The following is a 20,926-nucleotide window of genomic DNA, read 5'->3' as shown; positions in this document are numbered from 1 at the left end:
TTATGCAGACGACACACAAATTTACATAACCATATCACCAGGAGACTACAGTCCGATACAGGCACTGAGTAAGTGCATTGAACAAATCAATGATTGGATGTGCCAAAATGTCCTTCAATTAAACAACGACAAAACTGAAGTAATTGTCTTTGGTGCCAAAGATGAACAATTAAAAGTCAGCGCACAGCTTACATCCGTTATGTTAGAAACCACATCCCAAGCCAGAAATCTTGGTGTAATCGTAGACTCTGACTTGAATTTCAAGAAACACATTAAATCAATTAATAAATCAGCCTACTACCACCTAAAGAACATATCAAGAATTAAAGGGCTTATGTCTCAGCAAGATTTAGAAAAACTTATCCATGCATTTATCTTTAGTAGACTTGACTACTGTAACAGTGTCCTTGCTGGCCTTCCAAAAAAATCTATCAGACAGCTTCAGCTAATTCAGAACGCTGCTGCTCGAGTCCTCACTAGGACCAAAAAAGTGGATCACATTACCCCAGCTCTGAGGTCTTTACACTGGCTTCCAGTCACTCAAAGAATTGATTTCAAAATACTGATGTTGGTTTATAAAGCACTAAATGGTTTAGGGCCAAAATACATTACTGATATGCTGATACGTTATGAACCGTCCAGAGCCCTTAGGTCGTCTGGGACAGGTCTACTTACAGTCCCTAGAGTTAGGACTAAACAAGGAGAAGCAGCTTTTAGTTATTATGCACCAAACATCTGGAACAAACTCCCAGAAAACTTGAGGTCTGCTACAACTCTCAGTTCTTTTAAATCGAGTCTGAAGACTTTTTTGTTTCCATTTTAACCTGCAATTTTTATTTTTATTTGCTTCTTTTATTAGCTTTTAAATGTTTTATAATGTGTCTCCATTTTAACCTGCAATTTTTATTTTATTTGCTTCTTTTATTCGCGTTTAAATGTTTTATAATGTGTTTTATGTATTATAATCTTGCCCCTGTAAAGCACTTTGAGTGGCCTTGTGTCTGAATTGTGCTATATAAATAAACTTGCCTTGCCTTGCCTTGCCTTTGATGCTAAAGCTATCATAGGAAGATCCTTTTTAAAGGGTTGACGTTTTACTTGAATCGGGAAATGCGTAATTGGCGTGTCGGTTTTTTAAAGAAATGAGTAAGCTAATGTCAGTATCTCTGTGATATTGATAGTGCCATTCCTCTGCTTACTTGCTGTCAAGGTTGATCTTGCGTCTGAGGTAAACTTTTGAGCAAGAGAGCTTTATTGAGGTGTCAATCAACTGCCTGCCGATGTATTTTGCCTTAGTGGGAAGTGAAGGGAAGTGAGGGGAGGGGAGGGGGCTAGAGTATCTCTCTGCTACTCTGCAAGTGCACCCACTGCAGCTTAAACAGAAATAAATGAAAGGTCTAATTTTGGATCAAGCAGCTTGTGTTTCACGTTGGGAATTATTTGATTTTTAGAGCAAAGAAAAAGGAGTACGTTCTTATCTGATTGTGCTGGGCTTAAAGCGTGTCATATAGTACATTATTTACTGTATCCTTTTAGTCTTTTTATTGAGCTTTTAGCTTTTGGGAGAGACGGTTCAACGCTCACAAAAATCGACCGAGCTGTCCAGCATAAAATAAGCAATATAGACACTGTTTTTTTCTACTTCAGAGTTTTCGCTTGAATATTGGACATTGCATGATGTGGGTGAAACAGCAGATGGGGGAGCAGTGAAGTATATGCGCTGCTCTTGAGCTTGAGGGAAAACACACAGGGATACAAGGGAAAAAAGTGATGTCATCGTTCAGGGGATGGGTGCAAATGGGGTGAATATGAGCAGCACATTTACAGCAAACGAGTACTTGGATATTGCAGCTTTGGTATGAAGCATATCAAAAGTATTTTAAGGGAATGTATATCTCCAAAATTAGATATAGCGCCTTGGTAGAACTGATACGCCCACTCGGGCAAAACATGACTATTGGTATGAAAAGGCAACAACTCACTGTTCAACACTATCATCGCTGGTCTAATGGAGGTTCAATCTTGTTAGTACAACACTGCGGTTTTGGATGACATAATGAGGTGCTTTTTTCTGCAATGACAAACAACAGTTTTTTTTTTTTTTTTAATAAAAAGATGCTGATATAATGAGTTGGATTCACACATGCTGTTTATAAAGATTGCAGGGATTCAAAAAGTAAAATAAAAAGAGAAATAGCTGTATGTCCTACCTAGATCAGCTGGGGTGTGTGCTTTGTGTCCAGACTTCTAGAAACAGTGTCCCTGGGCTTCCAGTCAATGTGACCCCACTGTAAAGTGATGCGTTCACTGACTTCAGCCTGTATTCCACTGAGTCTCTGTTTGAAACTGCACCAGCGCCGTATTTTTTTTTTTGGTTGGGGGTGGAGGAGGGGGTTACATTCCAACGAGCATGGACATTTGTTCTGAATCGATACTCCAAAATCGCACAGTGATGTGAACGTCTATAAATAACTGAGCGTGGTGTTGCAAACGACACCTGCCAACAAGTGTCATGGCACTCCTGTGTGTTTGTCTCACTGTCTGGTTAGCAGGGGACCATCCTCCTCCAGGGGTTTAAAAGGCCTTGTTCAAGTTCCAGACAGAGAAATATTGCTTGAATAAGACAGCGCTCAAATTTACATAGAAAAAAAAAAGAATAATCAAGAGGACTCTAACTACAGAAAAGGGCAGTGGAATCGATTCCACTACAAAAAGCCCCAGTACAGCAGAAACACGTCCTTGCTGCAAACAGATGAATGTTGGCCCTTAATAATCAATCCTTGACCTATAAATATTTCATAAACAAATAGGCATATGAATAAATGATAAATCGCCAGCCTCCACTACCACCAAGGCACCTGGAAACAGGGGCTCCTTCAAGGTATTTGGATGTATCTTAAGAGTTGGTGAATACGCAGTAATATAAAAAGAAATTGTTGTGGTCTTATAATAAATTCTAAAACTACAATACTATACAAATATCACAGAAAACTATTCGTTAATATATAATATTCTAAATAAATGTTATAGCTTAGTTATATTTAAGACAATAAAATACCAAGTGCAATATGGTGACCAAAAACTGACTGCAGAGCACCACAGACACACTAGAAGACCCTAAATAAAGATTACAGGTAGAGTATTATTAGGGTTTCTCTCTCGGATAAGACTGACTTAACTACAAACACCTTTAAGCTATCAAGAAAAAGTAACCGTTATTACACAACTGGTGGGGTTGACCTGTGTGAGTGGGCTGGGTGTCCTTATAGTGCACAGGTATATTCGCAACTGAAAGGCCTTTTTTACTTCTCCAAAGTGCTGAATTTACCTTTAGGGTGACCCAAAAGTGCCACGTTGATAAGAGTACATGGTGACGGTTTTATTAAGTAGGCCACTGTTCGTTAGCTCGCATCTCCAGACTAATTAGTGAGAGGTAAAATGAAGGAAAAACAAACACTCCCCAAAGTCAGCCGAGTGTTATAATCTCACACTGAGCCACTGTTCATCTTTCCCCCGCCTCCCCCCGGCAGCAACCTGCTTCTTTAGCACCGGCAGCAGCAGCGGCAGTTCCTTGGCGGGCAGTCCGGCTGAGAGCTCCTCCTCCCCGGCCTCTCCCTGTCCTCTCTCCCCGGTGCCCTCCGCCCCGACCCTGCTGCTACTGCTCTCGTGACCGACGGAAGATCCACTGAGGCCAATTTCTCTCATCTTTTAGATGGGAATGTTTCTGCGATGCTTTCCTTATTAGTGGGTGTCCGCCTTGCGCATGTAAAAAATAAATAAATACATAAATAAATAACTTGCCAACGATGGGTGGGTGAAAGGTAGGCCTACAGTACACGCGTTTATTCCCGCTGTTTAAATGCAATCAAGAGCAAGGTATGCAAGCAGAAGGGAGGAAAAAAAGGTGCGTGTCTTGATATGCATTCATGTTTGTGCACGTGCATGTGAGCGTGCATGTCCGTGGTCCGTGCCCATGTGGAGCGGTGCGTCGCGCAATATAGGTCCGCCTCTGTGCGCCAAAGTGCAGGCTGAGAAGAAGCGCTCTGCTTCACTGCGCCTTTTTCGTGTGTCCTGATCGGACCTTTCCGACGAGGCAGCCAGCGAGCGAGGGGGAACAAAACTCAAACGGAAGCTTTAATTCCCAATGCAGGTGAAAATGTGTGGGCAAGCCATCACCAAAATCCACTGCGCTTTGTGGCAAGGGAGTGGGTCGGTGAAGTGGCCAAGAAACAAGCAAAAGCCTCAGAATAAAGTAGTCCTAAAAACTGCCCTGCCTAATGACTGAGCGCCCGCCAGTAGCTGACAGGCAGAAGAAGGAAAGGAAAAAATGAAACGGTGATGGAAACTTAAATCCCTCGTCTCTCTTCCCACCAAACGGCGGTTCATCCTCAAGTAATCCGTCTGGCAAGCGATGGATGTGTGGCGTCTCCTGGCCGGAGATAATCCCGCACAGGTGGACAGCAGTATACAGAGGGAGAGGCAGTGCGCTGGTGTCCTGCGCTTCAATCTCTCTCTCACTCACTCTCTGCTGTGTATATCGAGTAGTATAAGAAAGAGAGATAGAGAGATCGAGAGAGAGAGAGAGAGAGAGAGTGGAAGAGAGATGTTTAGAAGGGGTGGGGCTGGCTTGCATGGTTCCCTACTGGGACCCGGAGTGAATTTAAGCCTGCATCACTCTTTTCCTTCACCATCCTCTCTCTTTATCACTTTATATCTCTCACTCTCTCTGAATTCCAATTCCCAATCACCCTTTTTCTTTCTCCCTTTCACCTTATACCGACATGCGCACACACAGCAGTGTGTGAAGTTCAAAGCCAGGGGCAAACGTGTGGGAAGCAGGCAAGCATGTTATTACTCCCACAGCACAGTAGCCTACATCCACAAAGCCCAGCAGGGTGTACCCTCTCTCACACACACACACACACACACACACACACACACACACACACACACACACACACACACACACACACACACACACACACACACACACACACACACACACACACACACACACACACACACACACACACACACACACACACACACACGAATCATGAGCAATCAAAATTAAAAATTAGGATTCTACTTCTTCCACGCCTTCCATGACCCCTGGCTAATTTCCCACGAGCTCACAGGCTTCTCCATAGAAATCCATGAATACGGCTCAGAAATCCATGTAATTACCAGACAGCCAATACATCCAATTATGCAAGTCAACGTTTAATGCTTCATCCCCGCGGAGGCTCTGTAGCTGACATTATATAAATCATGCAAGCGATATATATAAAGCACTTTTTTAATTTCACTCTTTTTAAGGACATCGACATTGATTGGGCTTTCAGGCAATGAGAAAGCACCCGGGCACTTTCAGAAGGGTAAAGGATATCTTAGATCTGTTTCCATGACAACTGTGGGTTTTGAAGCAACTTTTTTTTAACCACCGATGTATTATGACACTGTGCCGCTGCTGTACTCACCGCATCAGAGTCCCTTTAGCGCTGGTGAGATATGAAGGTGGATAAAAATAACATGACCTCCAAGCAGTTCTTCAATATCTCCATTCATGCTTTGCCCACTTCTAAGGCCACCTATCTTTGCATAGTTTCATTTTAAAGAAGATTTCTATATCATCTTTACATAGTTCGCTATCACCACACAGGCTGCACAAACAGGGTTAAGGGATTCCAACAAACATTTCAGCTACTTAACCCCCCACCATTTTCTCTTGCTCTCCTTCTCTCCTCCTCTCCCGTTGTCTTTCTGACACAGCCTGTCTGTCTGCTCTATAATTATTTCCATGGTTACCATTAAGGATGAGAAACTAAGCCTGATGCACTATGGTAGTAATCGTTTCCTCTCCTCCGCCCGTTCCTTCTGTCCTTTCTTCCTCTCATCCGTTGCTTCTTCGTTTTCTTATGCCGCGTTGCTACGTGAGCCTCTGAAGCCTTCTCTCTCACTCTTTCCCTTTTCTAGCACTTTTTTGGCTGCCACATGCGCAATCTGCTTAAAACTCTACATTTATCTTGGAAGCTTATACAGCTCCGGTACATACACACGTTCATACCCATGTAATCCTTAATGCTATTTATAACTGGCTACGTAGATTTAGAGTTAGTTTAGGTTGTGCATTTTTTTACGCATCACCGTACTATGTTTGACATTTTTTGGTTTACATAAAAAGACGCCAATTTCACTATTAGCCTACCTATGACAAGTTACCCATCCAATTATTCAGTTAGATGCTCTGACCTCTATCTCTTAGTCCATTTGCTCAGTGCTAACATTGAAGTTGGCAAAAGTTGGAGTTGGAAACAGTTACTCTTAAACATCAGTTTGCTTTGATATTTCCATGTAAATAAAAAAAATAGCTTTTCTCATCTGAAGTCTGATCACATTGTGTTGTATTGCTGTAATTGTCAGAGTGCACAGTGAGACACAGAGAGAGGCCGAAGCCAAAAGGTGCATGACGCCCCACTCTGCTGAAGTGTTGAGCAAGACATAAGGCAGCGAAGTGGAAGGAATTATTATTGGCAAATTCAGGCTTCTGAAAAAAATAAAAATCCCTTGATTTTAGTTGCACATATACAATGCAAGGTGACTGCCAGTTGGAGGATTTCCAAAGCTTAGATGGGCATGAATCATCGGTGCATATGCTGAGCAACTGTGCTTGAAAATATACAGTAGGGTTCTTCGATAGAAAGCCAAAGGCAACACACTGTGTGCATAACTTTCTGGAAAATGTGCTTATTTGCTTTCTTTCAAACGTATAAAAGAAAATGTATATAACTAATGTCTGTGTGGTAAATATGAAGCTAAAGTCAGCAGCAACTTCACTTAGCTAAGCATAGAGACTGGAAACAGCTAGCCTGGATCTATCCAAAGTTGACTACATCTACCTCTAACATGCTAAAGCTTTTGGCAGTGAGCAATGACAAAAACAACCACAGAACAAAGATAACATTCAAATGGGAATTTACAGAGGTTAATCAATACTAACTGTGCTGGCTTCTCCTGCTTTGCAACTTTATGGAAACCATTTGAACTTTGCTGAAGCTGACCTTCAACCTGAAATTCAATTAAGCGGTACATTATGAGGTTTAATACCCTGTTAACACAGTCTATTTCTCCCTTTAGAATACGAGTTGTAGAGCGCGTAATGATTTTTTTTGTGTATTTAAATGGCAATATCTCATGTCTCTCTAAGCAAGCTTAAGACAAGGGCATGGTTTCTGATGCTGTAATTCCCTGGTGCAGGGTTATTATTAGATACATTAAGAAGTGCCGCAAAAGGCCAATTTTAATTTTGCCTTCATCGGCTATATCGCTAATTGTATAACCACAAGAACCCAGAAACTATCTTTACACATACTTTATTTCCAATGAAAAGAGCATTCATCATAATGAATACTTTAATTTGCTCAAGACAGACTCTCCCAAACCCCATTAGCTATCTATTAACAACCCACAGCCCGAGAAACTCAAAGGGAACCAGTGCTTTCATCACAAGTCATTTGTTTTACGTGATGAAAATAATTTGACATTGCAATTTCTACCAGAACCTCATCCACTTCTTCCACTATATCAGCCCACACTTGACCAGGTTGTGCACCATCCCATAGCAGAGCAGACACACGCTTGTGTCAGCCTCCATCTTTCAGTCGGACAGATAACGGGAGGTTTGGGATGACAGCAGAGGAAGGAACCAGAAGAGATCAGTAACAGGAAACACACTGTGACTGCCAGACCCCCGAAGAGACGGAGGAGAAGATGGAAAGATGGGAGGCGGTCGGGTGTTGCATTGAAAGAAGTGCCACTGGGAAAGTTTTGTGTTTTTTTGATGACATGGGATGATGGATGGTTGAACAAGGAGGACAGGACTAGACATGTGCACACGGCCAGCTGGTCTGGGCTGCTATAGCCAAGGATAGGATAGCAATGAGGTTATGGGGAATGCAAGTGTGGGATGTGCCGGCATGTGAAAATTGGTATATTTTTCTTATTATTATAGCTTTTATCAGGCCAGTAGGTACGCTCTGACCGATCAGACAGCATTCAGAGTTGCACAGTTTTTTAATAATGTGCTTATCAGAAAAATACATCATGCAATAACTTTGTTTAAATAAATTTCATTTTAACAGTGATTTCACTTCGCAATCCATCATGGTCGCATAAACTCCACCACACTGGCCACTTGTTGTTGCTGTGGAAAATTATTGGTGATCGGTATCACATTGGCTGATTCTTATGGCACCAAACTAGTGATGAGTATGATCATCAAGTCTCCATTAGCATCACCCAGCTTCAAGTTTCTGCAGTTCATATCTACAGTCAAAGACATAAGTCCCTGTTTGTCATTATTTAGCTCTCAATTTCTGAGATTCAAAACCTGAGCATATCCATTCAGCAGATTCAAACCTGAGCATATCCGAATAAATGCCCTAATTTTCAACCTTTAAAATATAGCCATCTGCCAACGGCGCACTGACCATCCACCCACACAACCACATCTCTGCAGCTCTTGTTTTTCTGCTATCCTGTTATTGCGATGTCATTTGTGAATCATCAATGCCTCGCCAATTACTTCTGTGCCAGGGGGTGTGGAAGGATTTGGAGGAGGTACTGTAGCTTTCAAATCCAACAATGCCAAGATGCTCGTCAGGCATGTCCTTGTTTGGAGCAATCTTCCCAAATTGCTATGGAGAGAGAGAGAGCGATCGTCTCAAGGAAATGATGCAATTAAAATCCGTGTCATGGATGATTGGTAGAAATCACTTCAGATACACAGCTGTGTACTGGATACAATAACCTTGAAGATTTCTTTGTTTGGATCGTTGGCTTACAGTTATCCATCTACATATTTATCAAATCGTACAACATTTTAAGATGTTATGTAAGTCAAAGTTACACTTGACAATGTCTTGAGTGAAACCAAACTCCTTCTTCTTGCTCTGGAGCCAAGCTGAGGATGAATAGTGAGGTTACATATTGTTTCTTAGATCATCAATATCCCATCGAAACTCAATTTCTGACTATTGTTCTAGGGGAAAACACGTGGCAGAACCAGGACATATCACTCAACATTGACTAAACAGTCGATTATAAAGTGCTGGGACACTGAGATCCTTCTGAAGTTTGTTCTCTCCAAGAGAACTTGCACAAAAAGTTCATCACAAGGTGTGAAGCACAAACAAAGCATTCTTGGTTTGAATATTTTCCTAAAGTTACACACACGGACAGCTTCTGAGCGGCAACACATTTTTAAACAAAAAGAACATATTGCCGGCTTTGTCACATCCACCCACACATGTAAAATGTATTGGAAAAGAATCACTTGTGCGAATACTGTGCAGCTCACTCACACTACCAGGTCGCAAAAAATTGAACACAAACAGTTTATACTTGGAAATATTTCACATCATGCAGGTACATATGGATGACTAGAGGCTAGAAGCCAAGGTGCCTGCACAAACTGAAGACAACTAAACTTGGGTTTGTGATTGGGACACACACACACACACACACACACACACACACACACACACACACACACACACACACACACACACACACACACACACACACACACACACACACACACACACACACACACACACACACACACACACACACACACACACACACACACACACACACACACACACACACACACACACACACACACACACACACACACACACACACACACACACACACACACACACACACACACACACACACACACACACACTTACTCCAGGGTGAAAGCATAGTACAGCACAGAGCCTTGAGGTGACAAACACAGAGCTAGTGTTGGCCTGACAACAACAGCCTTCTCTCTCTCTCTATAGTATCACTCCTCTTTTATCCCTCTCTTTTAATTTCTCCTTTTCTGCTTCTTCCTCTAGCTCCTCCATCCCTCTTCCTGCCCCCCGTGTCTTGCTTCACAAGCTGCATTGCACTGCAGTGTATATTCAATTAAAAGGCCGTTGAGTAAAAACTGGAAAGCCCTAATGATACCACAAATACACACAAACCTGCGAGGGCACGCACACACACAAAAACACACACACACACACACACACACACAAACACCATCAGGGAATATGGTTTTGTTTGTTCGATGGTGAACACAGAGAATGCCACTGCTTAATGTTTATCTGAGATGAATTCTCTGTGATAAAGCAAAGGATTAAAATCTATTTTTAAAATCAAGCAAAGGATGACTTGAATTGGTCTACTGTTGTATTTGAATTTGATGTGTATGATGATATGAGTAACACCGAACCAGGAGGAATTTAAAATACATTTTGTCTTCATTGATAATCTGGGAGCAAATTTGAGACTATATTGTCTTTTGATCATTTACTCTAAACTTGCAGAGCCTACTAGCACTCTCCTTTTTGGGATGGTTTAAAATCCTTGTTTCTCAGAATTTGGTATCGACCCACACAGTCAGTCAGTCCATTATGCAGAGTTACTTAGGCCACAGTCAGTAGTGCATCCAAAGCCAGGTGTTACCTAGCAGCCGCCAATTTCTGGATCTCAGGGGCTTAGTTAAATACTTCAGAGGGATATTAAGCTCACATAACCTGAAGGTGATTAGTTTAAAAAAAAGGTTCTATCACCAGCAATTAGTGTTCTTTTAGAAAATCTCAAAGAGTGCCCTGAAAAAAACCTTTTTGTGACCCATAATGATCTTGATTCATCTGCGTTAACCGATCGATACTTTGTAAAATTTAAAGCGCACGCTCACGGCAAGGTGCAGCAGGTTGCATTTAAAAGCAATGCGAGGCCATTGAAATAAATGTGAATCAGGTCGCAAAAAGTCTTCTTCCTCATGCATATTTGTATTTTTGAGCACATGGGAGCACAAACGGAGGAGAGAGAGAGTTCTGCTTCAGAATTTGTATCACAGACAACCGAGCCTCTAGAATAGCACACCATCTATTCTTTATGCATCGTACACGGCCAATCATCAGGAGGAAAGTCTTCTCTGAAAAGAAGTAAACTTTATTTTACTGTGTCCAGCTGTTCATATCCGTCTCTGCAGGCTACAAGATAAACATCTGTTTTGACAAAGAATAATTCATTTGAGAAGTTGGCTTTGCCTGCGAGGGACAATATAAAATTCTGGATGAGTTTATACATAAATTTCCGCCCTATATTTCCCTCTGTTGTCCCACTGGCTTTTATCATTCATAAGTTATCACTTTCAAATTGACTACCACCCTGAGGCGTGATTTGTGATGCGTCTGATTAGCGTCTCCCTGTGACAGTCTATGTGTCTTGATGTTAAACTGGTGACAGGGCTGGAAATGATCAATAGAAAGACAGAGATATATGGAAATACATTCTTCACACCTGTCTCCAGCTAAATACTTAGCTACTTACTGTAGATACCTTGGGTCAAAAGGTTTGAATTTTTCTCATTATATCGATTGATATAAATAAATGGCACAATTTTCATATAAAACTGACACATTGGCCTGTGAACATCATACAAGAATTTAGAGGAATCAACTAATCTTTTGTCATTAACGTGATACTATAGTAAGTATTATAAATTCACATTGAATTCAACTTATATTTAGATCATTTCAGAATTGAAGTCATTCTGACTTGAAGTGATGAGTTGAATAAATGTGAACTCAAGTTTTCAGAGCACGAGGGAATCTTACATTTTGCGTGTGTGTGCGTGTGTGTGTGTGTGTGTGTGCGTTTACTTTAAATTCCAGTAACTTCCCCCATCATATCATAGTCTGCCTTTTAAAGAACAGCGTACTACATTTTTAACACTCCCTCATCACAATCCCTCAGTGAGGTGTCGAGCCGTGCAATTATTTCATCCACATCACTTCAAGCATTACAATAACAAAGTTTCCTTTGGTGACAAAAAGCTAAACCTGGCTTTCACTATAAGCAAATGTACTACATTATGTATTTGATACATTTGAGTACACACATTAGTGAATAATCTAATTAAGCAATGTGTAATAATAACATTCAAGCAATTATTCTTCAAAACTGAAACTGTGCTTAGGAGACTGACTGAAAAAGGAACAATGGAAACAAATAGTGAAAAAGAGATGACAATTTAGAATAAAAAAATGGCAGAACAATATTCTAATCTAAGTTTATCCCTAAACGTTTGAGTTGGTTGGCTGGGAAGCGGTCTAAAAATCAACAGTAACACCACGTTCACACAGTATGTTTCTGTCAGGGAGCTTGCACTGACGCATAGTATCCAATCACAGCCTTTGTAAAGGAAACGTTACCGGAACCGCTGTCGTAATGCCAACCAACTAGTTCTTGACATTTTTCAATTTCCATCACTTCCTCGTTTCCTATTTTTTTACTCTTTTGTCAAGGTGGATGTATTGCAAACTCGCCATGAGTTCTGTCAAGGTTGTTGCACCTTTATTCCCCCCCGTACGTCTCCACTTCTTCTCCATTGTACCACTGCATTGCAAACATTTGGAGCTGTTCACAAGCTTTTCATGATTCACACCTGGGTGGCTTATGCATGGCTGGGATCCGGCAGGGAGCTAAAGGTTAGAACAGGGCTTTGGTGCTGAGGGTCTATGGAGCCTGGTAGACAAACAGAAAAATGTGAACAGCAATTTTTTTACCCATGTTTTTCTTGATGAGTCTCAGGTGGTTCTCTGTTTGAACTGTGTCTTGCCTGTGTTTGAATTCATTTTACTAAGAGTGTGTGGCTCTGGGGATAGCAATGTTGGTCTGTCAATCAATTGGTTTTGTTCATTACGACGTAGTTTTAGCGCCATTATGCAAAAGAAAAAATAATAATTGAAAAGCAGGGGTATTTCTAGACAATTTTGACATTCAATACTCTACATGCAAATAAAGTTAGATATTCTCAGAGGAAATAAAACGTAGTGTTATTTAGTTGAGGAACACATGGTTGTCATGCAAAATGTTATTGTATTAGAGCAAACTGTACTGAAAACTACAAATGACTTCTTTATATAAGTTATATAAGGGCTGGAGTGATAACTAGCATTAGTCAAGAGGCTCTACCATACTGCACACTTTAAACCTATCCACATACTTTATATGTAGTGCACTTAGATATTTCATTCACTGTAGCACAGACTCTGTAGGCTTGAATGTGAGGTAACACAAGCTATAGAAAAACATAAATGTAGGGTGAATGAGAGCTAATTTAACCCCAAAACGCTGCTTTAAGTGCTGTGAAGAGCCCAAGAGTAAAATACATTTTGTTCTGGGCATCTGCCAGTTGTGAATGTGTGTAACTCTACACACATGCACTCAGCTCAATCTGAAGAAGTAGTAATCTGCAGTGTAGAAAATGACTGCCATCTTGTCTGGCTGGGATACTGGTTGAGTGTTTGATGAAGACTAGTTTGAGTCCACAGGGATTTTTAAATCTATCAAACAGCTGTATGAAGTGGGTTATTACCAAGAGGAATAGATGCCAATGTGCCAGTTCTCCACAATACCGCCCCAAGGGAAATAGCTTAATGAGTTAATGTGGTTTGATGTGGAATATGTGTAGGCATGACCGTCTGTTTGTCTGTGTCTGATGTGGGGGCAGGTATTGTGAGGACATTTAAACATGTTTGATGCCAACTCAAATAGCTGCAATAGCTGACCAACTCTTGAACATGTAGAAATAACTGTCAGAGAATCATGTTTGGTCTGTTCACTTCAACATCTAACTTTTGAAGGCTAAAGAAAATGTTTTAAGCACATTTCTGTTGTTTTTTTTCTGAAAAAAAGATGTGTGGGTGGTCAAGTTTGCGGAGGGATTTTCAGAAATAACTAAATCAGTATGTATTTCTATTTTTCCCCTACCTTTTTATCTGACATAACCTGTGCCGGCCTCAATGTGTTATTTAACACAATGGTTATGAATTATATAAAAGCGGATGATTTTACAATACTTTTTTCCATCAATTGAAGCTTGAAGGTTTATTGGCAATTGTTACCATAAACATACCTAAGATTAGCCTCACACCAATGTGTAAATATATTGGTGTTTGCCTTCATTGCAAAATCATTTCATTTTATTTAAAACAAATGAATCAATATATAACATGCAACTCTGAGAAACACTGGTGTAGATGACCAGTTTTCCACTTGATCATTGAGCTGATATACTGTGACGATCAAGAAGCAAAGTCCTGCAATGAAGCTGTCAGAATCTCCCAGCGCCAACCATCACGACATATTCCTGGAACAATTATAGAAAACTAATGACTGCAGGAACTGTATATGATCGCATATAGATATATATATGGATACTTTAACACTAATGGTGTATGCAGCCTATTCATATCAGACCCTTTGGAAAGACAAGTAGTCTGGTCTGAAATCAGATTTTTAAAACTCCTTGAGGAGATGTGCCGTTTGGTGAGTGAACCTTTCACAGAGGTGTTATATCCTCTCATCGTTAAATGGCAGATAAGCATTCCCCATGGACTTAAGAGCTGTGAGTGTGTGTGTCTTTGTGTGTGTGTGTGTGTGTGTGTGTGTGTGTGTGTGTGTGTGTGTGTGTGTGTTAGCTAGCTTACTGCCACACCTGAAGAGGACTAAGAACTGCAGCCAAAGACCCTCATGTGTGCTTAGCTGGTGGCCAGCTGTCACTCAAACCAAGGCCGGGCTTGCTTGCTTCGTTATTTTTGACATTATGCATGTTGGTAAGGAATGATAATATAGCTGTCCGTTACATCATACCAGCCCACGGTGTGCATCACTCAGAAAGAGATTTCATGTTATATAATCAACCTATTTATATAGCGTTTTGCATAAAAGTACATGGTGCTGTTAAGATGCCCTGCCATATTACCTTAAAATGGCAGCTGTGACAAACAAATTTAAGACAGAAGTGGAAGAGTCGTGATTGGTAGGTTCAATTGGTAGATGGCTTCTAGAAATGTCAGACAGACTTGATATGGTTCCATCTGGCTGACTGTAACCACCAACTTAAAACACCAGAGGAGAACTGAGATCTCTGGTCCAATGTAACCTTCAGGCAGTTTCCAAATCTGTTTGAAATGCTGCATTCTGTTCAAAATAAACTGTACAATAAGCATGTTTTCAAATATAATGTTTCCAATAATTATCTGATGAATTATATCTATTTCAGAATAGTTACACCAAGCCTTTTGATTTGTGTAACCCTGGTTAAACACTTTTTAAAATGTACAATTTTGGTGGTAAATTTGAACAACTTCCACAAACAAACTCTCCAGTATGATAATGAGTTATCGTTTGCGCAAGCTAAAAAATGAAACTCGGTTGAACATAAAATACATTTAAAACAGTTTCAAACTGCAAAAAATGCAGCATTAACTCAGACAGTCTATCGATGCAACCGAGCGCATACGCAGCTTCATATAGTGACTGCACTCGTTTTTCAGCAGGGCTCCATGTTTGCTTCCATCAAAAAGCCCAAGACAACGGTGTAGCAAAAAGCAAAAAACATTTGTATTCATTGGCGGTTCCGAAGGCGAGACAGCCCGATGATTCAGCAAATCTCTCCAACCTCAGGCCCGGGCTTTTGAGGGGCAGATTCTAACTTTTTTTTCCAAGAGACTGAATCACAAGCTTTATAAACTGTCACCCTGATAATCCAACTCGATTCTGTTTTCACTCACACACTCTAAATTGCCTCTTATGGTTGAGCTCTAAACACTTTTACCGTTACTTTTATAACATTGTAATAATCAGTAAATCAATATTTGAATCCAGCTTTTCATCGCACAGTCGTCGTACACAGATTTCAGCAGTAAAATACGTTTCAAAATTTTCCTTTGTGGCTTTTTTCCTGGACATCTTTTTTTGTTTCGGAAAGTAGAGTACAATTTAATAACTACACGTACAGCCTGACATCTTGCCATGTCTTACTAACACCTGTAAAATCCCCCAGTAGCAGGTTCAGTTGAGGTTGGCAGGTCTTTCTATAGCGTTGATGGAACAAGGCGAGAGCTGTGCAAGTTGCTGGTTTGTGACGTTTTACTGCACATAAAAAGGTCAAAGATTCAAAACTCAACTGCAGCATTGGATTGGATTCCAAGTTTGTAGTTTTTTCAAGTTTTTTAAATATGTTTTTATTCATTTAAATGGATTTCAGTGACGAGAAGTTGATCACAAAAGGGAGAAAACACACATTAAAACCACAATAGATCCAGTTCTGCACAACTTTTCAAACTAGCAAATTCCATTTAGCCGTCAGCCATCAATCCAACCTTCAGTATGTTCGCTCTGTAACTCTATACAATACGACTAACTGACATTACTTTTGTGTTGTGTAACTGCCGTCCTTGAAGCTATATAGAGATCTATTTTGGCCAAACAATGAACAGATGTGGGAAGCGAGACACAAAGTTGGACCTCCCTTCTTTTCATAAAATATATTTTCCAATCTGACACAGTGTGGGAGATATACGGCTTTTCCTTTTCAAGCTTGGGGACAATTCTCAGTCCCATAAAACTATAGACAGTAGGTACCAGATGCTTCAACTAAGTAGACCAGAGGCATCTAGGTTAATAATCGTTTTTTTTTGGACAGGTAAAGCTGAAAAGTTTCCAAACTAATTACCCTGCTCCTGCTGTTTGGGCTTCTTGACATCAGCCTGATATCTGCAGACAGGTGTTAGCTAAACAGCATTAGCTACCCAGCTGCTGTGGACAGACAACACTTTTTGTGCACGTTGTAATACCTCAGTTTACACAATGTGGACATTTTACGTGTTGTGCACAAACAAATATTTACTATTTAAGATTCAGTATATCGCCCGGACCCAGGGCATGACGCTACACCCTTGTCTACGTATATTCTTCAAAATAGAAAATGAAATGTAAAAAAATAGTATAAACCAAGAAAGCTACCTGGTACGTGTTCTTGTCTCATTCTCCCTCAATCAGCTTAAAAGCAGGCTGAAATGCCTATGTTTACGTACTAAAGATGAAAAGAAAGTTTTTCCTTAAAACATAAAAAGCCTAAAATAATGAGGAATCGCATACAGCCTATTGTTTTGAGATGCCAGATTGAAACGACTCATGATGCCTGTCTCAACAATAACAACAATGACAAATATGTGTGTTTTTTCTCTGACGTGATTGGTCTTTTTTTCCAGTATTTAATTTATCGTTCCAATGTTTTATCCTCCTTTTTTTACAGAGGGAAGGGAACACATAGCCTGTGGGGCTTTGTCGGTGGCGGGTTGAAAGGATAAAGGCCATGTGGTGTGACAAAACAGAAAGTGCAGAATGGGGAAAATGACAGGAGTGGGGTTATGGGGAGCTTCAAAATCTAGTATATCCATGCTGATGCTGATGCTGCATTATTCATATCTAAATCTTAGAAAAAAAAGTCCATAAGTCCCTGGCAGACTTTGAAAAAAACAATGCAGTATGCCTACAACGCAGCATCCGCCCTGGACTGTTAAAACATTGTTATGAAGGTCACAGATTCTAAAGGGCACTGAAACAATTGCTCAGCTGAGCCCGCTTTATCACCATTGTCTGCTAAGCTGAGACGGCTAAAGGAATAAGTAAGACGGACAAGGACAAACGGAGGAGAAATCGCCCCTGTGTTGAGAAAAAAACTGCTGTTGCTGAAAGAAAAACAATTCAGCCGAAGCTAACCACCAATCAACTCAGTCGCGCTACCAATTTTTTTTCGCTCTCCCTGCGGCTAAGTCCTTCAGATAATAAGGTTTCTCTCAATAACAGACTAGATTTCAAGTCAATTTACAATTTCCAACGCAAAACATTTGAAAGGCCAAATTCATTAATGGGGATTATCACATTCGTTCTGGAGAGGGTAATGAGGGACAGAGTGTGAATGTGTTTTTCGTTTTGTTTTCCCACTGTGCATCTTACAGTATTGAGGTGTGGAGCACTGTTCATCTTATCATGCCATGGGAATGAGCGGTTCTTAATTCATCCAGCTGTCTGGATCCCTAAATTGCTATACTGTTCGCAACATTACCAATTATTGGAGGTAGCATTACTGTCATATTTTATGATAATATTTATTGTTCTAGATCTATAAAATATTCTACAGATTATATTTCTGGCTTTACATCTTGCCATCCAAGTTTGAGGGATACTTTCTTAAAAAATAAAAGCATTGAAATGGCATCCAATATTTAATTGGGTATGAGCCTAAAAAATGCAGTGTCTGATCAGTTTGATATGTAATTCATTCAATTCATAGTTACATTTAATGTAAGATCTTATGTTGTTCAGTCAATAATCTTACACTAGTGAATGAGTATTAATGTAGTCCTTTTTCAATATAACACATTTTCATGTAAAGACTAAAGAGGAAGACATTTTTTTTATATACTGTATATAAGTCTTGTTAAGTTTCCTCCACAAGACAAAAATAATTTCCCTGTTACTCGCTATCATGAAATGTTAATGAAGCCCCATATTTGCACAAAAAGCTCCTTCTGCACTGCAATTATCCAGCAAAATTCACATCTTCTTTATTCATTAATTACCTTCTCAACTTTAAAAAAAATTCTGGAGCGTTAAAGATAATCAAAAGTGAATAAAAAGGGAGAAGGAACACATCTGGATGGCTTGATGTGCTGTAACAGTGACAGAGAGGAGTGAGGGGAAACAATCTATTGAGGCATCATGTGTTTGACTAATCGTAGATCGACTGTGGAGCTCAATATCTGAGCCACTGAGTGTGTCACTACATCAGGCATCCAGCTGCGACTTGTTGTCAAATGTCTCCATTCATCAATATCTTGAAAAAAAAATCCAGGCATTTTACCCCTATGATGAATAATAAATCAATGATGGCTTATTAGTGTCGTCACAAACACATGGATAAGGTAGAGCAGCTGCAGCATGTGCAGTTTAATCTCCTCTCAGCACATGGAAATATTCAGATTTTTTTAAAGAAAGCAAGGTCATGTCTTTCCATTTTTGTCAAAGACGTTATTCATTCATCATTTTGGAAAGGAATGAATGTGAGGTATTTTTTGGGTGCTGGTGATGCCCCTGAACATGTCTCTAAAATCACCCATACTGGATTTTAAGTTTTTATTTCAAAATGAAAGTATGGCATTTTCAATTTCTCATCCTGTATGTCATTCTAATGCAGAGGTGTCACACCTGCTACACTGTTGCTCTCACAGAGGGATACTAAAAATATACAGCTGCTATTGATATGGAAAGTGGATGATAATTCATTCCCCCTAACTATTAGACCTAAGGTAGGTCATACAAATCAAAACATCTATCATACTAATAAATACTAATCATTTATCATAGATATCATACTAAATCTCATTCCGTTGACTCTGCACAATGACAATAAAGTGAATCCAATCCAATCCAATCCTATCAACACATTTTGATAGCAACCGATGGTGGCATTGCACTAGATCTGATCTTGGGATCGAACACAGAGATGTATTTTAATTAAGGACTAGTTCGACATTTTGGGGCTATGCTTTCTAGCAGAGAGTTATGTGAAAAGATCAATACCCATTCTCTTGTCTGTATGGCATCTATACAGTTTGAAGCAGCTGGTTAGCTTAGCCTAGTACAAAGACGTGCACAGTCACTTCCTCTCCAGAATGCTGCAGATTTTATTACTGATCTCTGGGGCACGCAGTTATATTAAGAGCTTTTAAAAGGTTAGGTTAGGTTCAACTTTATTGGCCCTGTGGGGGAAATTGGCTTGAGCAAAGTGCATGATTGCTTCATAAAAACATACTTCACAAGATTAAAACCAAGAACAAAACACAACAAACAACACAACAGACAATCAAACAAACATGGGGAAGTCATCGCCAATATGGTGGATGGATTGCATTAAAATTTAAGGTGCAAGTTAGTATGTTTATTGCATAATAAAATGATCAACTGACATAACATACAGCATGCAGACTATAGGCAAATGAGTGTATTTCTCAAAATGACGAACAATTCCTTTCAATTTTGGGCGTAATCTCAACTGATCCCAAACTGTACACTGGGGCAAGCCATTGACAGTATGGGCTTTATTAACTAATTTATTTTTCAATCATTTAATTCACTCACCATGAAGGAATAATCTTTTCCAGGATCCAATACAGATGCTAATATTCTAAATTGGACAACCACGGTGTTATTCAGTGAGCAGCAGCAGTGCAGCACACGCCTCCATCAGAACTAAGTTTAAAATGTTTCAGTTCAAAACAAATACAATATTTAATATATTTTCATACAATGACTTCACCACTTGTGAAGCCATTTATGTGTGCAGCCTTTGATTCCAAGAAAAATTCCCTGAAGGGGACAATGAAGTATTGTGAAACGTATTATATCAAATAATCTTGGTAAACCTTTAACACTTATTCACATTGGATTAGCATCGTCACTCCATCAGTTTAGTGTTATATGTCAAGGATGTTATGAGATCAGTCATGTGTCTGCCTGGAGACTTCAGCACCAACTGTGACCTTATGACAACCGCTTTTTTTTGTTGATCTGATAATTACTAAATCGCCTGAAGCCCAATACTCTCTTAAATTGTCCTGTCTTTGGTTGTTGTCATCACAGATGGTCCATAATGGTGTCAGTGCATTATGGCCTGTAGCGTAGCATGCTAACATATGTGTTTACAATGCGCTTACACACGGGCAATGTGAACTGGCATCGCTGAGTCAGCCTATGTCAAAAACGTGGCGAGAACATGTCAACTGATGTGCTTTGACTTATTTGAGGTCAGAGAGACACTCGTATAAAAAACTGAGGGGAAATATTTATCCAGATGAATCAGCACAACTGTTAAGGGTGGCAGCAACGGCAGAGTCATAGATTTGGGGGGACAGCGCAAGGGAAGAGAGGCCCTTAAAATAGCAGAGAGAGAGAGAGCGACAGAGAGGTGGAAGAGGGAGAAACTGAGCAGGGGACGTTTGTAGAGGGC

General features: G+C 40.1%; 1 protein-coding gene across 1 annotated transcript in view; it reads right to left on the bottom strand.

Annotated features, from left to right (window-relative positions):
• syngap1b (synaptic Ras GTPase activating protein 1b) overlaps window positions 1-20,926 on the bottom strand; it is a gene marked incomplete at its 5' end in the record, with an annotated part of 121,118 nt that overhangs the window by 50,453 nt on the left and 49,739 nt on the right. The window lies entirely within an intron of this gene.

Source organism: Ammodytes marinus (assembly GCF_949987685.1).
Source record: "Ammodytes marinus genome assembly, chromosome: 13".
Lineage (NCBI taxonomy): Eukaryota > Metazoa > Chordata > Actinopteri > Uranoscopiformes > Ammodytidae > Ammodytes > Ammodytes marinus.
The sequence above is the reverse complement of the archived record's forward strand: the minus strand, read 5'-3'. Positions and strand labels throughout refer to the sequence as shown.